The following is a 23,017-nucleotide window of genomic DNA, read 5'->3' on the forward strand; positions in this document are numbered from 1 at the left end:
CACAAAAAAAGAAGCTTCAGATCCTTATCTTATTTACCTACCTGTAAACAACTTTAATAAAGGGAATTAAAATTCAATAAAATATGTGAAATATGTATAACTAATCATATGCTGGAGTCCCCGAGTGTCTGAGAATGTGGCTACATTTGGAGATAGGGCCTTTAAAGGAGTAACAAAGGTAAAATGAAGTCACTTGTATGACCTCAAATTTAATGTAACCACTGTCTTATGAGAAGAGAATAGAATAGAACACAGGGAAAGAATGTCATGTGAAGTTGTGGGGAGATGGTGAGAAGATGGCCATTTATGAATTAAAGATTGAGGCTCCCCAGGGAACCACCATAGCAGATATCTGGATCTAGATCTTTTAGCTTGAAGAACAGTGAGGAAATAAATCTCTTGTGTTAATCTGCAAAGTCTGTGGTGTAGTGTTGTGGTGGTCCTAGCTAAATAATGCACAATCTAAATAATAAATCAGCACAAATCCAACCTCAACCTCATCAATAAAGATACACAGATGATACATATACATATGAAACTCAGTCTATGTAATTTGTCACAATGTTATTTCTAATCAAAATAACAATGAAGACTTACTACATGAATGTTAAAATAATCAAACTCCAAAAATCTGACACTACCAATTGCTAGCAAGGATGAAAATCAAGAGGAAATCTCATTCATTGTTGATGGGAAATAAGGACATTAGGTACTTTGGAAAAGATTTTGACATTTTCTTACAAAGATAAATTAAGTTCTATTTTTGAATTTAGCATGTCTCTAAGTATTTACCTAACTAATTTGAAATCTAACCTGATATAAAAATGTTCACACAAAAAATTTATAAACTTTATTCATAATAACCAAAAATTAGAAACAACTGAGATGACTTTCAATATGTAAGTGGACAGAAAATTAGGGTGAATATTCACAATAGAACATTACTCAGTAGTTAAAAGGAAGGAAGTATTAAGCTACAAAAAGACATGAACAAATATTCAATGTGTACAACTAAGTAGAAGCACATGTAAAAATGATACACAGCATATGACTCCAATTATACCAGTTTCGACACATCAGCCATAATGATGGTATAGAGATTGACTTGTAGATAGCAATGTCTCAGGTGAGGTTGAGGGAAGAGGGTTAATAGATAATGTGTAGGGAATACTTTGGCATGATGAAGCTATTTTGTATTATATTGCAATGGAAGGCTCATGATACTATGCTATTATGAAAACTCACGGAGCTTTACAATAACAGAATGAGAACTTTATGAAGCTATGAGGGAACTTTAATAGATTCATATTTTTGAAAAAATGACTTGGATACCATAAGATCCCAGGATGCAGTGAAAAATGTCACAAACTTATTTAAGTTCATTTAAAATGTGTAAAACAATCTCACAGAATGAGGTAAGGAAGACCTAATGGACTTTGGAAATTAACATACTCTGCCAGTTAACAATTCCAGTGCTGCTGTTCATGTAGATTGAAAATGAACAATTAAGTAAACAAATGGAAGTTGGTATGATTTCACGGATGGAGTAGAATTTTATCAATAAGTGAAGAGAATTACTATTAGCAAGTTGGAATTACTATTAGGCAAATCAGAATAAATTCATGTATATGTATAGATATTTATAAACTAAAATATTTAAAAGTAGTGGCATTTATGTGGTTTAATGTTCAAACCTTTATTTCTTTGTTCCATCAACTGATAAGACCTACAGGCAAGGTTCTCCAAATAACAAGGAGAACACTTATACCTCAGATTTTGTTTTCTACTATCATCTTCCAATAAAAGGAAGTAGTCTCCTTACAGAAATTCTTTATTATAGGATAGGACCACAATTAAGAGAAAACAAGTCTAGTGCATTTTATAGCACCAGAAATTAATTAATAAACTGTTAAAAACAAATATAAACAGACAAACATAAATAAATAGTGGCATATTCATGAGATACAAGAAACAACACAATCACTTTTCTTATAAATCTGTAAGAATTTTAGCATAAGTAAATAACTATTATCTGAAATAGGTCAAACTAAAAAATAAAAAGAATTTCATTCTGATAAAAAATAATTTAAAAAATAAATGCATGATAAAAAATAGAAAATGTCTGCTATGGAAGAATGCTATGCACATACTCTGACAGTAAGGAGATGGAGCACAGCCCCCACATTTTATGACTTCCTTCTAAATATTCCTCCCATTATAGCATATGTACCTGTATTTTACATTTATTCATTATTACATAGAAATTTATTGCATGAATACACCACAAATTTGTGATAATTATATCATCAATAAATTACTAGATCCATGTATATCACCCTATACCAATATTAACTCAAAATGGATCAAGGATCTTAATATCAGACCCCAAACACTGAAGTTGGTACAGGAAAGAGTAGGAAATACTCTGGAATTAATAGGTATAGGCAAGAACTTTCTCAATGGAACCCCAGCAGCTCAGTAACTAAGAGATAGCATAGATAAATGGGACTTCATAAAACTAAAAAGCTTCTGCTCAACAAAAGAAATGGTCTCTAAACTGAAGAGACCACCCACAGAGTGGGAGAAAATATTTGCCAGCTACACATCAGACAAAAGACTGATAACCAGCATATATAGGGAACTTAAAAAAATAAATTCTCCCAAAATTAATGAACCAATAAAGAAATGGGCAAGTGAACTAAACAGAACTTTCTCAAAAGAAAAAATTCAAATGGCCAAAAAACACATGAAAAACTGCTCATCTTCTCTAGCAATAAAGGAAATGCAAATTAAAACTGCACTAAGATTCCACCTCACCCCTGTTAGAATAGCCATCATTAGCAACACCACTAACAACAGGTGTTAGCGAGGATGTGGGGAAAAAGGAACCCTCTTACACTGTTGGTGGAAATGCAAACTAATACAACCACTCTGGAAAAACATTTGGAGGCTACTTAAAAAGTTAAACATTGACTACCATGTGATCCAGCAATACCACTTTTGGGGATATACCCAAAAGAATGTGACACAGGTTACTCCAGAGGCAGCTGCACACCCATGTTTATTGCAGCACTATTCACAATAGCCAAGTTATGGAAACAGCCAAGATGCCCCACCACTGATGAATGGATTAAGAAAATGTGATATTTATATACAATGGAATGTTATGCAGCCATGAAAAAGAACAAAATGTTGTCATTCAAAATCGTATATTCTCCCTCATATGCAGACATTAGATCAAGGGCAAACACAACAAGGGAATTGGACTTTGATCCCATGATAAAGCACGAGCACACAAAGGAGGTATGAGGATAAGTAAGACACCTAAAATACTAGATAGCGTTTATTGTCCCCAATACAGAGAAACTAAAACAGATACTTTAAAGCAACTGAGGTCAATGGAGAAGGGGACCAGGAACTAGAGAAAAGGTTAGTTCAAGAAGAATTAACTTAGAAGGTAACACACATGCATAGGAAATCAATGAGAGTCAACTCCCTGTATAGCTTTTCTTATCTCAACTAGCAAAAATCCTTGGTCCTTCCTATTATTACTTATATTCTCTCTTCAACAAAATTAGAGATAAGGGCGAAGCAGTTTCTGCCGAGTAGTGAGGGAGTAGGAGGAGAGAGGAAGGGGGTGAGGGGGTAGGGGAGGGGGTGTGGAAAGTGGGGAGAAATGACCCAAACATTGTATGCACATACAAATAAAATAAAAATTAAAAAAAAAATAAAAGGGAGAAGGAAGCACTTGATATTATTTTCAAATGTTAATTCTTATTAAGAATATTTTCTTTGGTCAAATATCATGAATACAGTACTGTTCATTGACATCTTCCTATTGAAACATAGAATTTCAGGTATAAAAAGCCAAAAGATTAGAATTGTGAAATCTCAGTAATATCCCAATTGAAAGTTACTCTAGAAAATACCTGACCAATACTTTTCAAAACTCCCAAGGTGTTTTTGAAGTCTGAGAGTCATAACAAAGAAAAGCTTAAGGAACACTGTGATTAAATGTAATGGTGTGTTCTGAAGGGAATACTACAACAAGAGTGATGTTATGTAAAAGATAAGGAAGACTGAATGAAGAAGGGACTTTAGATAATAATTCATCAACATTAGTTCATTAATTATAAAAATGAACCATAATTAAGTGTCATTAAACATAAGGAAAAAACTATCTTCATTGCTTCAAGTTTTGTGATGATAAATGAAATTTTCTTACACCTTGTTTGTTAAATCTGTTAAGGTAGTATTGACACACTTTTAGCAGGGAAGAAGATACTTCCTGTTTCTGACAAAGCTTTAATTACTTATGCAGCTCAACTTCCTGTTGGCCATGACTTGTTTTTAGTAGTGTATCAGTTAAATAAAGACAGATACTTCGGTGAAAGTTTTCTTTTAATAATAATGGCACTTTGTGTTGGTGTGATGCTTGTAATAACCAAAGTGCTTTTACATTCATCTCTTGACATAATTAGAATGAAAATATTTCAAAAGTCAGCAGTTTTCAAAATTAGTCCTTTTTATGTGGAATCTATTTACATTAACCTTATTTTATAGCAAAGCCCTTTCCAGAATGGATGCTGTGTTGTGATGCTCATGGTCTTCCTTCAGGGCAGAGGAATTGTTTCCCCAGGTAAAGTAATATTTACTATTAACAGTTCACAGACAATAGCCATCTGCACAAGGAACTGCCTCCCTAATATGTGCCTCCTCAGGGGAGCTCTCTGTAGCCCTTTAGTAATCCAGGGGGAATTAAGAATTTCAGGCCACTTCTCCAACAGGGAAAATTTTGATGTGCCATTTCAATCCCTATTATTATCTGAGTCTTCTTTACAACTGCCCCTTGGTTTATCATTTCATTTCCTCCAATTCATCCTCCCTTACCTACTTCCTCACAATTGTTGTCATGAAGAGAAGGAAGCATGTCTGATTATTCCATTTGTACAGAAATAGAAGTTTCTACAGATAGGAATAAATACACCTATGTATAATGAGAAATAATTAGGTGATTGGTTAAGAATCTGAAAGGAAATGTTTGAACAGTCCATTTCTATATCTGTGAAAAGAACAGGTGAGTGGATCTATGTGAACAGAACAAGTTGTTAGGATGCTTTGCATTTTAAGTCTATCTAAGACCATCCATACAGAAGAGTCAATCCCTAAACACCTACTTAGACACAATGACATGAAAAGTTGTCATTAACCAGGCTCTGCCATTGGCCACCCCATAGCAGGCACAAAGAGTATACATGATAACTCCATGTAGTATATACATGAGATATGAGATATCTAAGGTTGAGTAGCATGAAATTCCACCCATGCAAGCTAATCTAGCTAAAGCTGCTGCTGAATATCAGACCTCATTGAAACTGAGACTAGGAGTACATTTGATATAATAACTTTGCAGAAGAATTTACAGCTACTTAATAAAAATTTGGTTGCATTAAAGACTACCACTGTGGAAGGAAAGCTGATTGGTGATTGCTTGTTGCAGCATCCCTCTGCCTTTCCTCTCTGCAAGAATTTACTCAGTGTTTGAAAAACTGACATGGTGATCCTGCAAAAATCATTCTTTAAACTGAAGACCATTTTATAGCAAAAAAGGTACGGCAATAGGGATATCTATGAGTGTCATATATCCTAGTATATACTGCACTGCCAGAGATGAACAGGCAGTAAAAAGGGACATCATATTGCCAATAGCAATTAACCCTAAACATCAAGAGATGTAGGGTTGCTGTTATACTACTGTTCTTCATTTAAAAAATGCCCTGTACCTAGCATTCTACTTTGCTATCAATTAATGCTTTTTATACCTATGTATATTTCTACAGCATCCATTCTGTTTTGTTATTTTATTTTTCTATGCTTGTGTACTAATGCCACATTTCTTTATCTACTGCAGTTTTTATAATAAACCTTATTATCCAAAGGAATATATTCCCCATCTTGCTCTTTGTAAAATGTGTCTTGGCTTTTCATGGCCCTCTTCTATTTCTTATTAATTTAAAACTTGTCTATTTTCACAACAAATTCTACTGAATTTTGAAGTGAATTAATTGAATCTATGGACCTATTCTAAATAATTGATGTCTTCAAAATGTTTTTAATCTGTTGATATTGTAAAACTTCATTCATTTGTTGAATGTATCTGACTTAAAGTTTATTTTGTAAGTATTTTATGAATTTTATTAGATTCATTGATAGCCAATGAAATATTTGGAATGGTATTTTTCTTTTAAACATTCACTGTGCAACAATTATTACACATATAGAAATAAAATTAATTTTTATATCAACATAAAATTGAAATCACATCTATTATTTTAAATTCACTTTGTAATTATAACATGTTTATAAATTACACATACCTTTGGATGCTACATATACACAGTCTGTTAGAAATTAAAATCAGAAAGGTGGATTGCCATCCTTCCAGATAAAAAATGCACATAAGGAGAAGATAGAGTTGCTCTTGCACAGAGTGGGAGTAGATAGGAATTGTATGGAAGCTTGGTGATCTGCTTGGAGCTTCCTTTATACAGATATGAATGTAAACGTACACTTGAGGCAACCATTTGGAGATACAGAGTCTTAGGCTCATTATGAATCAGTCCTAATCACGACATCACTAAGCAACTGAGGTTAAAAGGGAGTAAATTAAAATGAAGGGAATCTATATTGGGTAGGCAAAGATGAAGATAAATAGAATCAACTGTGGTCCTAAAACCAGCAGCTGTAGTTGAAGCTGACTCTGGTGTCAGTAACTTCCTCATTTTATATTTCATTCGGGAAGATAGGCCCCTATGAATTTTGTGGACATTTAATTAAGCTTTCATTCCTCCTATGTCATCCTCCTATTTCCATTCTTTTTACAAGGATGAACCCTAATAAATATCTTAAGCTTCAAAGTCAGCCTTATTTTCTGTTTAAGAGTACCTAAAGAATCAAATTTTCCCATAATAACTTGTTTCAATAAGACGTGAGTCTTTATTTATTGTTCTGGAGTTCTGAAGTAAGATGATTTCAAGTTAGCATTAGATATTTTGTGTTTCTAAACTCCAAACAAAACAGATCACACACTTGAGAAAAAAATATGCTACAAATGCAAATTTGCTCATTTAACAAAAATAACATTCATTTCTAACACAGCCCAGAACAATGAAATGCTTAGGGAAAAAAATTAACAAACTTTCAATAGTGCAAATCTGTCTGTCCCATTTAGCACCAAAAGCAGCACTGAAACAAACCTTAGAAAGTGTAAATGTTAGTTTGTAAAGTGGTTTTTATAGTTAAATAATTCTCCCCAGTATTTTTACTATTGCTTTTAGTGTTTCAGATTCATGACAAGGTCATTTATTATAAGGCAAATAATTTGTTCTCTGATGAAATTGTATCTACTTCAAAATATTCTTGAAAGTGTTCCACATCCATCATGATTTATTTACACCAAATACAGGAATTATTGTGTTATAAAAGTCAAATATTAATGCTAAATTTAACCGGTTTGATGATGTAGATTTTGTCAGTATATTTATTCCAGTTTTGATTAGGTAGAAAGTAAAATGTTACTTCATAAGTGTGTTTTTAATAGCTAGGCAAGAATATATGAAGAAATGATCACTATCCTTAGACACAAAGGAAATGCAGATCAAAATGACATTGAAATTTCACCTCACTTCAATCAGAATGGCTATAGTGGATAACACAACAAATGCTGGCAAGGCTGTTGGGAAACAGTAATCCTTAAACACTCTGAGAATGTGAGTGAAACTATTATGTAAAGCATTATGGAGGTTCCCAAAAAAACTAAAAATAGAACTACCATATGATCCAGCAATACCACTCCCAGTTATATACCCAAAGGAATATAAGTCAGGATATAAGGCAAACATTTGAACACCCATGCTGATTGCAGCAGCATTCAGAATAGGGAAGCTATCAAAACAACCCAGATGCACTATTGATGAATGGATTAAGAAAATGTGGTATATTTGCACATTAGAGTAGTAGTATTCATCAATAATAAAGAATTAAATTATAAGGGAAAAATTTGCAAATTCTACCTCTGACAAGCTGCTGATGACAATATATAAGAAACTCCAAATACTCAATACCAAACAATCTGAACTACACCAACTAAAATTGGAGATAAACCTAGAGAGACATTTCTTGAAAGAAGACATGACAATATGTTAAGAGTTATATGAAATAATGAGTGAGATGAGAACTATTAAGAATGGGTACTGTCAAAAGACTAAAGATAAGAATTTCTAGCAAGGTTGTGAAGAAAAATGCACTTTAATACCCATGATGGGAATAGAAATTAGTATATCCACTATAGAAAACAATATAAGGTTCATTAAAAAATTAAAAGTGAAACTACCATATGATCCAGAAATCCCTCTCCTGAGGATATATCCAAGGGAGATTAACCCAGTATGTTGAAAAAATAACTATATCCTCATGGATACTGGATTAGTCATTATTAACAATAGTTAAGACATGGAAACAACCTAAGATGAATGGATAAAGAAAAGTAGAACATATAAACAATGGAATGCTATATTTCCATAAAAATGTGATATTATCATTTTTGGAAACATCAACAGACCTGAAAATCAGTGTACTAAGTGAAATAATCCAGTCACAGAAAGAAAAGTATCATATGATCTTACTCATACATGGAATATTTAACTAATTCATCAGCTGAAGTTAAAAGTAGAATGGTGGTTACCAGACATCAACCAGAGTAGGGAGGGAGGATTAGAGAAAGTGTGACCAATGTCTTCTAAATTACTTAGATAACAGCAAGAAATTTTGGTTTACTCCCTTACTGTAGTGTGCAAGTGGAGTAATACAGATAACAGTAATGCACTGTACACTGAAAAAACTTTAAGAAAGGATTTTGAAAGTTTGTTTTACCATAAGGAAATAATAGGAGGTGAGTGTGGTGACACAGGACTGAAATCCTAACTACTTGGGAGGTTAAAACAGGAAGACCACAGACATTATCTCAAAAACAAGCTAGCCATGGTCACTCACACTATTGTCTCACCTCCGTGCAGGTGGAGGTAGAAGGATTGCAGTACAAAGTAGGCCAGGGAAAAACTGGGAGACCCTACCTAAAAATCAAAGGGACTGGAAGTGTGGTTCAACTGGTAGAACACTGGTCTAACAAATGTCAGGACTTGACTTCAATCCCTAGTACCACCAAAATGAAATAAGTATTTGAGGAGTTGTATACATTTAGCCTGACTTCTTAAACTTTATGCAATGTATGCATGTACTAAATCGTTACATGGTGCCCCACTGATACTTCTTTATGCTTTAAGTATCAGTTAACATCAATTTACAAAGTGAAAGCCAAAACGAGATACATTTCACACTTACATTGTAGCAAAAATTAAGTAAATAATTAATTTCTGTAAGGATGAACATATACATACATAGGAACATTCAAAGAGTTTAAAATTCTAGTATTAGTCCAAGGTCACTGTTTTACATATATGTAAGGTACCATGATGCTCATAGCAACATAATTTGTAAAGAAAGAAGGACAAACCAAATAAAACTGACAGAAACCCACACATTTATTGATGATATAATTATCACAAATTTGTGGTGTATTCATGCAATAAATTTCTATGTAACAATGAATAAATGTAAAATACAGGTACATATTCTATGATGGGAAGAATATTTAAGAACACACAAGTCATGGAAAAATCTACAAGTGTGTTTTCAAGTATAGTGTGCACAAAAAGGAGGAAAAAAAAGAAAAGAAACAGTACTATAAAGGAAAACAAGGGAATAATGAATACAATATGCATAAAGCAGAGTTCACGGTCTCTGAGTGAGAAGGAAGATATCATTTCTAAATCCATCCAATGTACTTAAGCAGTTCTAATAATATTTTACTTTTATAATTTCATCTTGATAGATTTTGATTTATTTCAAACCACTATACATGCTTAGATATTTATTTTTATTTACTATTCTTCATTTTAAAAGACATATGCTGTATTTAAATGAGAGTACAATGAGCCATTAGAATTATCCAGATTATATTATAAACAAATTAAAGGTTCATTCTAAAATTTAAGACAAAACAGAGAAATATTGTTGCTGGAAGCATGTTAAATTTCCTATACTGCTTTCAACTGAGAATTGTCAAACTTTCTCATTGTCTCTCATACCTCTTTTACTTGGTACTAGCCACTATTTTGATGTTCCTTCAGGTCTGAAATTATAAGTCAAAATCAATCTATGAAATGTTCCAGCTGGGGCCCTCTTCAGTGTCACAGATGACCAACTCCTCATTGTCTCTTAATATAAAAGAAAGAGAAAGAGCAAACTTGGCCTCTTCTTTTAAGGACCTTAACTATATTCATGAAGGCTCTCTCCCTGTGACCTAATTAACTTCCAAAGTTCATAATTCCCAATATCATTTCTTGGGACTTAGATTTCAGAACATGGTTCTTAAAGGAACACACTCAGTCCAAAATAAATCACCATATTATTTTTCTATGAACTATGAAAGTTACCAATCAGTTCCTACTACAAATGTCACATGTTTCTTTCTTTGTCTACTTTCATGATCAACAAGGTTTAGATTGGCACTTAATCCCCTCAGAAAGTTTATATAGATTAGTTTTAAATAACACCTTTAACAGTGGGCTCTGTAATTTAAGTGATTTCTGCCTAGCGAGTGAACAATCTTGACTTCAAACTAGAAAACCGCCAAAAAATAAAGTATTTAAAACCCCATTTCCTCTATTGAAAAATGATAATTAAATTATTCTATTAGAAACAATGATGTGAGGAGATGTGAGCTGATTTTTATATTACAATGACTGCAAATCTATTCCAATAATCCTAGAGTTTTACATGGTCTTAGCAGCAACCAAAATCTATAAAAGCTATTCTTCCCTTTTTTACTCCCTATTCTCCTTCTTCCTCTCTTTTACTTTTTCTTTAGCTTCTTCTGTGCCTTCCTACACTCAATTTAAGGATAGTGGAACACCCTGCATGTAAATATAAAGACAATAGTAATAAAGAAAGTAGCAAAACTTTTAAGTTATTTTTATGTATCAATGTGAAACGTGTGGACTCATTAAAACGCATTTAGATTTCAAAAAATCTAATGTCTTTACTACTTTACTACATTTAATCTCTTTCACTGTAAATATTCTAGATTTTTTCTTATTTTTTTAGAATTTATCTGTGACTTTTTAGTAGAAATCATGATGTCTTGGTAAGATACACATTTTTATATTTTTCTTTAAAAAATTATAGTTTTTTAATACAACCTAGGACCAGAGATAATTTTCAAATCACTTTATAGTTATCAATTCCTTTGGCCATGACTGTAGCAGAGATTTCACTTCTCTGTCCTTGTGTATTGTCTTTCTGAAGAAACACCTGAGCCAAATAATTGAATACATTAATTGGGAAAATATCATTGAATATTACCTCTTTCTTTCAAAATATAAATTATTTCCGCTTTTGTGTTCCTTGACAACCCAAGTATGATTTTTAGGATAAGTCACTGGGATAATAATCACAATACTTCAATTTCCCTTGGTTATAAGAATTCAAACTGGGTGTTTTACATGAACAATAATACAATTGAGTTGTTCGATGAATAAAAGTTCAGGATATTTAAAAATTTAATGAAATTATTTGGTGTATTCACTTAATACCACCAGACCCTTCCATCCATTTATATAAATGCAGCCACTAATCACTTATATTAGAATGAACAGATATGTCAATAGTGTCATCTTTAAACTCTTGGGGTTTCATCTTCTATATGAACTACTTAATTTCATGGTCTAATAAAATTGCTGATTTATATTCTCCACTAACTAATCCTCTGACTCTGCTCAGTAATAACTAAATCGTGTAATGTTTTCCAAAAAGAAAATTTTAAGCACTCACAGGAAAGAGAAAAGAGTTACTTTCATACATATATACTAGTTTTATTCTTTATTAATATACCTAAAATTCCCAGCTTAAAATATATAATGAATAAAGGAGAGGATAGAAGCAAACTTTAGCTTGTTTAGTTTGTTTAGTTTATGCTCTAAAGTTTCTGTGGATCATGGGATCACTACTGCTACAGAATACCATTTTATGTCATGGATTTGGGGAGCTGTGAGTTAGTAAAATAATTTTCCAAGATGGAGAGTAGGAGACACTTAAGATTTATTAGGACTCCATCAGAAGTTGAGAAAACAGCAGATGGTTAGCCAAAGGAACCTAGTGCACAGAAACAAGATTGGGAATAGGTTTTATACCTTGGGTTAGGCCACTTTTGATTAGCTTTTTTCCTTCTTGTGGGCCTTACTGATTGGATTTCTCTTACTTAGATGGATCATGGCTTGAATTTCACAGGCACTTGAAAAAACATCTCCTCAGCTAAGTCTCTCCTTTCTCTTGCTCTTGGTATTTTGTTCCTATCATCCATTGTTAAGCATGGGACTTTCATTCACAGCTTCCTTTTGCTTCCAATGCAGATATAAATGATCTGATAGCTTCCATAAATTCCTTTGGCAAAACAAATCACACTATTTGTGTTTGATGATTACTTTATGTAATATTGAATGACCCCAAACATAATTCCTTAAACTTAGGGGAAAATGGAGACTTCTGCTCCTGCTGGGAGTTGCCACAGGCCCTGGATTCAATGCCAGGGATCAACAGTTGGATCTGTGTAGAATGTCATCTGCCTTCCATACTCCCCAGAACTCACCCCTGTAGATTGTCCTCCTGACCCTGGGCTTAGAGCCTCACACTCCTCAGAACATGGGGCAGCAGAGTTTGTCCTAGCTGCAGGAGATCTTGAAGCATGAGGAGAGACTTTTGAACAATGAAATATTCATTTCTGAATTACCTAGCAAAGTTGGAAGATCTTAGGCACTGTTGCCAAACTAAAGGCTGCCATTGCAGAAGATGAAGAAGTTAAGGTGAAATGTTCTATCCTGTTAGACTGCTAGCTAAGACAAAAAGTTATTGCTGGAGTAGATGTGGACATAGCTGAGGTCCAGAATTTTGAACAGATACTTGATACTTCATCATTAGTTTCTGGCTATTCTTGTGTAGATAATACAACATTATCTAAAACAAACTCAGAAAAACAGGGACTTGTACATCTTATTTACAAAGACAGTATGAGACTGGAGGCTGAGTATACAGTGAACAATGCCATCTTCCTCATCCTGAGCTCAAGAACATCTCCCATAGCATTGTGGTTCAAGTCAAGCAGCTTTGACAATCTGTTTAACAATTACAACAGATCAAAACTGCAGATCAAGGTGAACACCAATGAGTAAAAAATACAGGTGCTAAGAATTTAATAGACCTTTGCAATGGGTCTCCTAAGAAGCTAGAAATATGTGTCCCAAATCTAGTGCCTTCTCCAAACAAGGTTCAAAACATTGTGAAACTGTCACAACACAATGACCGGCTTAGTCATTGTCAGAGTGGGGAGTTTCTTGTTTCTTGTGAGGAGCAGTGGTGCAGGGTCAGCAGTACTTTGAGGACATCACAGCAGCACTATCTGCCTAACATGCCTGCTCGTCATAGAGAATTCTTTGACCTCCAGCAACACCAGAAATGGAATTATCAGGAAAATCAAGGAAAGCTGGCAGCAAAATAATAATTATAATAGCAATTAGCTAAAAATCTCAATATTAGAATGCAGAGTTCTAATGCAAAAGGGGACTTTTTAGAGAAATGCTAAGAAGGGATGAAAATGGTGATGATGAGTCCTGATAATGTCCTTGGAATTATTTCCAACATCTTGATACCAGATAGCAAGTATCAAGATCATACTCAGACAATGAAAGAAAGATTCTTATAAAGTTACTTAAGGATATCTACCAAAATACATAAATAAATAAATAAATAAATAAATAGTTGATCTTATGTTTCTGAAATGTTTAATAGTTAAACATTTTGTTTAACCACATTGTATTAAAGCTTTGGAGTATTTCATGCATTGGTCTGCTATTTTATTATACAGTAGAGCACATTTTTTTAAGCCAACGGAATGAAGATAACTTTGCTTTATCCTTATTCATATCTCTACCAAGCAGCCTTTCAGTTGTCCCAGGTACAAAAAGTGAATTAGGATGATGTTTTTCTCTCTTTTTCTGAGAAATAAAGGGAAAAGTTAAAAGAATTATATGTATGCTTACAGGGAGTTACTGAGATGTTGGGTTTGAAATACCTCAGGATATACTCATAGAAAATCCTCAACAAGTATCATTTTTGCATTTACATACATGTGTGTTGAAACTGTTCCAGGAATAGGGGAGGAGGGATAAAGGAGAGTGGTGAAGGGGATGAATTTAAGTATGATATGTGCTGGAGGAAAGAGAACCTTTCTAGATGACCAGATTTAACTGGAGTACATCAAGGTGTCAAAATCATCCAATCAGACTAGGCAGGGAAAAAGAGTAGTGGGTCTCTGTTAACCTGACTTGAGTTCATTATCTAACAGATGATGAGTCCGTTCACAGGACTTCAATGTATGGTTGGAATCCAATTTTGTAAAAGTAACAACAAAAAAGGTTAAATTCAATTGTTAACATGTTTCTTTTATTCTCCTAAAGAAGCATTTCTAGGCCATAGAAAGTTCCTTCTTGTATTTGTACAATTCATGATATTTTAAATGATTATATGGATATCTCCAGAGAAATTAACATTTATATATATTATCAAATTATTGTCTAATATTTGTAACTTATAAATTATTGACAGAAAAAGTAAAATATTTTTAGAGCAACTTCTAATGCTAATGGTGGTAACTTACTGATTGATAATTTAGTTAAATTTAACTTCCTTTAAAAGACAATGCATACATCAAATTTGAAAATGCATAACAGGAAGGGCTGAATTCTATGTCATGCATGTCCTGGCTTATAACTACTTTCCATATTCTCTCTCCCCTAAAAATGTAAGTATAAAAAGTATTTTGAGATAATGATCACATTAGTTTTCATTTTTAAAATTAGTAGTAATTCTAAGACACAAAAGTATTTAAACATATAATTTACTTCTTCATTTTGATCTTTTACTAATTTTAAATCTCAAAATATTTTGATTATTTAAATTTTAATGTCTTTCATTTCTGGAGCTATAGATCACACTTAATAATCTCAAAATGCATGGTTTTAGTAACCCAATTTCAAAAAAGTAATACAATCATAAAATGTGGACTCTTTCTAAAATTTAACTACTATTCTGAGTTTGGGTTATCTACTTTAGTATAATAAGCACTTAAATATTTACTCAGATAAGTGCATTAATATTTTTAGATTATATATACCTGAAATAATTTAATATGCTAAGCATTTTAACATTTAAAAACAAATGTATTTCTGCTATTATTCTAGATTCTATTGAATTTGAGTATTTACTGCAATTGCATGTCTAAGCAAGCATATAACACTAGTTTTGAAAGACATCAGCCTTCTCAATTTAATTTAAAGAAAAAAGTTGTCATGTGTTTGTGATATAACTGAGAATAGTAAATTTCTTTGTTAGAATATAATTCATTAAAAACTTTTGTTACAACTTTGATGAATTGTATTGAATTATGGAAATTTCTAGTAATCTTTGGATTTGGGGAAGAAGAAAATATCATTGCATATGTGTGATTTGACACACTACAAGAATCAAATGTAACATTAAAACTAAATCAACTGTTCTGTTTTTGTGGGGTTTTTTAATATATTTTTCCTCAATTGCATACTGTGATAGATCCGTGGGTGATTTATCATCTTCTATCTCTATGAAAACTATCTTTTTATTGTATCTCATGCTTTGTTTAAACCATTTGCTGCAAATCATCTTTCATTTAGCTTGATTTTATTTTCTTTTATAATGTATATTTTTTTCTTATTTCTCATGATTTCACCTTGCAGAGCATGTTGATAAAGAGCACACTATGCAAGTCTATTGTATAATTCCACTTGAAGGGGGAGGTTTATTAATGGTTATATTTTTTTTACCCTGTTAGTGATATTATCAAGTTTTCTTGGAGGACAATCAAATATCATTACCTAAATATTTTTTCTCTTATGAAATCCCTCATAAAAATTTACCATTCTTCTTAACATTGGATTAAAGCTCCTGTGACAGCATCCTAGATACAAAGCTGAGATTAGGACTGTGAGAATTGGCTGTATCATTAAATTAATACTTTTTATTCCAAACCTTTTTTGCATAAGGTAATCAAACTTCAGCTGCTCTGCCTGCATTTGTTAAGACCACATTTTCTCTGATGGAAAATTGCCCAAAATCCTACTTGTATGTTTCAAATCTCTTTTAAATTCTGTGGTTACTTTGAAATGTACTTGGTGTCAGAGGAATGTAAACCTTTCCTAAATTCTACAGGGTATTCAGAAGCATCTGAACTTCCTAGGTAGGTAGGGGTTTCTCTTTGTTTTATTCTTCTAAATCAATTCTCACTGACTTTGATTGTTTATCAACGTTCAAGAAAAATGTCATCTTGCTGTTTTTTTTCTCTCTGACCTTGTGAAATACATACTTCCTTGATTTTTAGATAATATTTATTGTATACATTTTTATTGTACTTAAAAATGCATTCAGAAAAATTCAGAAAAAATGTATCTTATAATACATTCATAAGATTATAAATTCAATATCTTTCACAGAAAATCTTTATTTGAACCTACATGAGTAAAAGAAAAGATAAAATTATTTGAACAAAATAATTTAGAAAGTAAAATATAATAAATATATTATGTCATTTAGAAAGTTTTAATACAAGATAAAGCAAAACAAACAAACAAAAAGAAACAAAGTAATGAATGTAAAAAATATGTACCAGTGAGGGTGATGGTAAATGGGAGAGGAAGGAAGTAGGATAAGAAAAAGCAATAAAGGGGTGAGTATAATTGCTATAAATTATATGGATGTATGGAAATGTCATGATAAAATCTTTTACTATGTACAATAAAACATATGCCATTAAAAAGTAAAATATGGAAAAGGAAAAATAATTATATATTCTAATTTAACTAAACTGGATCATGTTTGAAAGAGGCTTTGCTGTTTGTCCTTTCAAGAAAATATTTAGAATAAGTTACATGCTTCTCAATAAATGGAAAAAGATAAAATATTTCCCTTATCAGGTATATATTATGAAGTACAATTTAAGAAGTTTATGTTGGTGGTTATCAAGTAGCACTTTTCTTAATAACTGATTAGTACTAATATTTATTCTAAATTTGGTTACTTTTTGAAACCATAGGTGAATATTTATTATTTTATGTATCTTAATAATTAAAAACAACAGTTTAAAGAATGAATTTCCTGTCTACGAATAACTTGAAGTCTTTAATTCCAGGAGATGGAGGACTGGATTGTTGACATCTGAAATCTACTAGATGATGTAGAGCATAAAATCCCAGAAACTCTAGGTGTTTGGCCTAGATAACCTAATTATCTATTATCGTCGCATTTTCATTGATAGCTTTTGTAATTGTATATATTAGGAGATTATATGCATTGCCTAAATCTAAGGAAAATTATATTTGATATTAGTTAGTTGGTTTTAAAGTAATTTCTTGATATTATCCTCTCATTACTTTACTGGAATAAAATAACTTTATTTTGTTTTCATATATCACATTTATCATACATAATATTCTCATAGATTTTCTTTATGTAACTGTGTGTCTTGAAAATTGCACTCATTTGATTAAAAATTTAGTAAGAAATTTATGTTTGGTATTTATATTATCAGCTGCATTCATCCTAGAAAACTTTTGGATACATTAAAAATTATCAACGAAACAAATTAAATAGCATTAGAACAGATATTGAAGGGAAACTGAAATATAATAACTCTGGAAATGGAATGGTCACATCACCTGATTTTGCATCTTTCCTTTACTCATATTCTCCTTTTGAAAAGCTATCAAACTAGACTTTGCTTATAACCAGAGCATACTCAGTTAGTTTTAATGTAGGACAGTGCAACCCTGTCTAATTTGGTTTTATTGGTCAAATGTGACTCATCCATTAAATCAAGATTAAGAATGGGATGCTTCCTCTTGGTGATGCATAGATAGTTCACATGAAAATAAGATTGAAATGGGCTATTAAGCAAGGTTTGCATTAGAGAGCAGGTGTCTCTGATTCTGCTATTGACATGGAATTTTATAACCCAAATATCAATTGTACATCATCCTCCCCACATGCTCACTTTGAAGGTGAATAACCAAAGGTCACAGATCTTGTCATTGGCTTGGCCTGGTTATGAATACAGAAATTCTGGTTTACCAGTACATGGCTCTTATGTTTTTTAGTGATGTACAAATGATATTTATGTTAATAAAAATAAGAGTTGTCATGTAGACATTTTAGAAGACATTATTCCAATATCTAATCACTCTGTCTGGTTTTAGACAATCTCTGAGCAGGCATGTATATGAACATCCGGAAGATGGATGGAAGAGCTAGGAATTTGTTTATAGATGATTCAGAGATATAAGTATACCTTAAGATAAATTCATATCTTTAAAACATATTTTAATTATATGACCTGAAGGAATGTGCCAGATATGTCATGTCAAAGAATAATTAAATTTTATAATCATGAAATTAATTAATTTTTTCTATTGCTTATCTCAAAACAGTTGCTAAATAAATATGTGTAATTGCGGGGAACAAAATAATTTGTTTATTGCTGTTATCATATTTTTCTTTCCATACTTACAATTATTTCCATGATCCCATTACCAAATTCAGCAACTAGTAGTTCTATCTCTCTTTCTCTCTCTTCTTCTCTTTTTCTAAACAGATATTTATCTATGTATCTATATAGATATGTGTCTATATATTGATATCTATAAATAGATAAACAGATATCAATATATAGACATATATATGCATACCTACACACATATATGCATTACTTCTTTTGCGTAATGTTGTTCTTCATCATTTTAGATGTTTCTTTCCTAATTTCAGTTTCTCCAATTGGTTAGAAGATATATTTTTTTCTTTCCAGTTTATGAAGTCTTGGGATGTACCCTATACACTGGAAATAATAAGCTTCATTTCAAAGCCACTTCATTTAATTTCTTAATTTATTAATTCTACCAGTAAAGGGGAATAATTTTTGTCAAGTGGACACTAGCTTGGATCTGGAAATAAGGATCCCTGTAAACATAACTGCTTTTCTTTAAAATGATCAGGAACAAATATATAATTTGTGATCTCTAAATTTGACAAATATACTATTGAACTAATAGTGAAAAATTATTTCTTGTTAGCTGGAATTTAATTCCATTCTGAAACAGAACACTCATTTTAATAAAAATTATTAAATATCCCTTGGAGTATTACCTGAAATCTTCTGAATACTATTTAATATGAGACATTGAATGTAAACTTATTTTACCTTCTTAGCATAAGAAATAAAAATAATTTGGGTAATGGAATAAAGCAGCTTGAGAAAGAAATGAATGTAGATAAGGTAAAGAGGACAACATACACTTATTATTTTGTAGTACTGTCATAAAGTGAGACCAACCCAGAGACACATTTCTATGCTTCTCTCTCATTTCTCCATCTCTTTTGAGTAGAGTCACTGACAGCTTTTAGTCTTGAAGCTCTTCTTGGGTGTTTTATAGCAGACTATCTAGGATAATAGAGATAATTTCCAGAGCAGAAAACTGGTTTAATTGCTGCTCAGAATAAGAAAGTTTAATGTTACCTCTTTTAAAAGATTGTAAGGTTTGTAGTAGTCCATCTGTGTTAACTGGCATCTCTTCAGATAGGTGATAAAGTCACTACATATGCAATATTCAGTCAAACTATACCCTTGCATCACCTCAAAAAAGCCTGCATGTCAAGGGTAATCTACACAAACACGAATCTGATGTTGTTTAATCTCCCATGACCAGTAAAGTTCTTTTCAATAAATCAATAATTTGTTTACTGCTAGTATCCATGAAACTGAACCAATTAAATTGTTATCTTTCAAGTTACACAATATTGAAGTTATTCCCAATTCATATTGTTATCTTTGAAAATCTCTTTTTTTTTAGATAAAGAAAGCTACACTGGGAGATTCCTTGAGTTGTTTCCATGTATATATGAATTGCAACCTCAACTGGTTCATCTCTACCTGTCTTCTTCACTCTTCCCAAGGTCCCTTCCCATAGTGGTCCAAGCCAGTTTAAATTCTCTTTATTCATTCCTGTACAGTGAGCATGTCAACTACATTCAAGATTTTGGTTTCCTTCCCTTGCCCTATACCTCCCATGTGTGGCTTCTCTTTAGTATGATCCTCGTCCTATAATATTGCTGCATTTGTTGTAGTTCTATAATCCTCATATCTGGGAGAACATGCAGCTTTTGGCCTACTTAGGCTGAATAACTTCGCTTAAGATGATATTCTCCAGTTCCATCCATTTACTTGCAAATGACAAAATTTCATTCTTCTTTGTGGCTGAGAAAAATTCCATTTTGTATTAATACCATATTTTCTTAATCCATTCATTGGTAGTGGGTCATCTTGGCTGTTCCCATAACTTGGCTATTGTGAATATTGCTGTAATAAACATGGGTGTGCAGGTGCCTTGGTAGTGACCAGACTCATGTTCCTTTGGGCATATCCCTGAGAGTGGCAATGCTGGATCCTACGGCAGGTCTATGTTTAGTTTTTTAAGAAGCTTCCATATTGTTTTTCATAGTGGTTGTACTAGCTCATATTCCCACTAGCAGTGTATGAGGGTTCCTTTTTCCCGACATCTTTGCCAATAGTTGTTGTTGGTGTTCTTGATAGTAGCTATTCTAACAGAAGTGAGGTTTAAATTTGCATTTCCTTTTTGGTCAAAGATGGTGAGCATTTTTTCATGTGTTTTTTTAGCCATTTGGACTTCTTTTCAAAAAGTTCTATTCAGTTCAGTTCCCATTCTTTACTGGGTCATTGATTTGAGGGGAGTTTAGTTTTTTGAGCTTCCTATTTATTCTAGCTATCAGTCCCTTGTCTGATGTATAGCTAGCAAAGGTTTTTCTCCCACTCTGAAGATGATCTCTTCAATTTAGAGACCATTTCTCTTGCTGTGCAGAAGTTTTTTAATTTCAGGTACTTCCATTTGTAAATCTTTTCTCTTAGTTGCTGAGTCACTTGAGTTCAACTGAGGAAGTCCTTGCTTATGCCTATTTCTTCCAGTGTATTCCATAATCTTTCCTGCACTAGCTTCAGGTTTTCAGGTCTGATATTAAGGTCTTTTACCACTTTGAGTTCATACTTGTATAGGGTGATGACCATGGATGTAGCTTCAGTTTTCTGCAGGCAGATATGCAGTTTTCCCAGCAACATTTATTGAAGAGGCTGTCTTTTCTCCATCATATGTTTTTGGCATTTTTGTCAAATATTAAGTGAGCTTAACTGCATGGATTCATATCCAGGTCCCCTATTCTGTACCATTGTCTTACTGTTTTTGTGCCAGTGCCATGTTATTTTTGTTCCTATGGCTCTATAGTATAGTTCGAAGTCAGGTATTGTGATATCTCCAGTATTGCTTTGGCTATTTGCAGTCTTTTGTGTTCCCATATGAATTTTAAGGTTGATTTTTTTCAATCTCTGTGATAAATGTCATTGGGATTTTGATAGGAATTGCATTGAACATGTAGATTGCTTTTGGTAGTATAGCCATGTTTGCTATATTGATTCTGCCAATCTACAAGCATGGAGATCTTTCTACCTTCTGTAGTCTTCTTCAATTTCTTTCTTCAATGGTTTGTAGTGTTCCTTGTAAAGGTCATTCATATTCTGTGTTAAGTTTATTCCTAGGTATTTGATTTTTTTAGACTATTATAAATGGAATTGTTTCCCTATATTCTTTTTCAATCTGTTCGTTCTTAGTGTAAAGAAAGGCAACATATTTTTATAAATTGATTTTGCATTCTACTATTTTGCTGAGGCTGTTTATAGTGTCTAGGAGATTTTGGGTGGAGTTTTTCAGGTCTTTTAGTATAAGATCATGTCATTTGTGAATAGGGATAATTTGACTGCTTCTTTACCTATTTCTAATCCTTTCATTTCTTCTTGTTGCCTTCTTCCTTTGGTTAGGAATTCCAAGATTATGTTGAATAGCAGTGGGGAGAGTGGGCATACTTGTCTCTTTTCGTGATGAATTTTATAAACCTCAAATTCTTCATTTGATTTTGTTTGTGCCTTACTTCTTCCATTCCTTTTCTCCCTTCCTCACTTCTTTCATTCCATCTTTTTTCTTTAATTGCATGTTTATTTTGTTTTACTGAAAATCAGAGAAATTAGCTCAGCTACACTAGAATTTAGAATGTCCAAAAACTACAGTAGTGGGTCATAGTCATATGATAAAATATGTAAGTATCTAGTATTCAGAGAAATAAACTATTGAAGCTGACATACACATGAAAACATAAACTTCCTAGAACTTTTTAAATATTGACTAGACTGAGACATTTTCTCAGAGGCAAAGAAAAATAATACAAATATACACTATGTGACAAGTAAATGGCAGTTAATTATTCCTCTAACATACCATCAAGTAGACTGTGCACATTTATTAGAGTAAAAGAAGTATCAGGGGAATAACAAGAAAAAATGAGATTTTCATAAAATAGCTTTAAAAATAAGTGTAAAAACTCAGTGAGAAATTAACCTGCCACAAAGTTAACATTTTTCCTTTATGTTTATTTTTGTTAATGTTATTTGAGTAGAAAAATTTGAAATTTAAACAAAAAATATCCTAGTTTTGGGAAATTATGAGCTTCTGAAATATATATTAGTGAAATAAATATTTTATTAAATTGAACTTATAAGTCATGTTATGTATCAACACAACAAAAGTTGAAGTCAGGTTGTCATTTTAAAAGAAACAAAGTAAAATACTAGTATTTTTCATCAAAATTTGTTTGATAGTCTATATGTTCTAGAGAATAGAGCCTGAGACTGTGCTTAAATCCAAATCTT

Source organism: Castor canadensis, chromosome 5 (assembly GCF_047511655.1).
Source record: "Castor canadensis chromosome 5, mCasCan1.hap1v2, whole genome shotgun sequence".
NCBI classification, from domain to species: domain Eukaryota; kingdom Metazoa; phylum Chordata; class Mammalia; order Rodentia; family Castoridae; genus Castor; species Castor canadensis.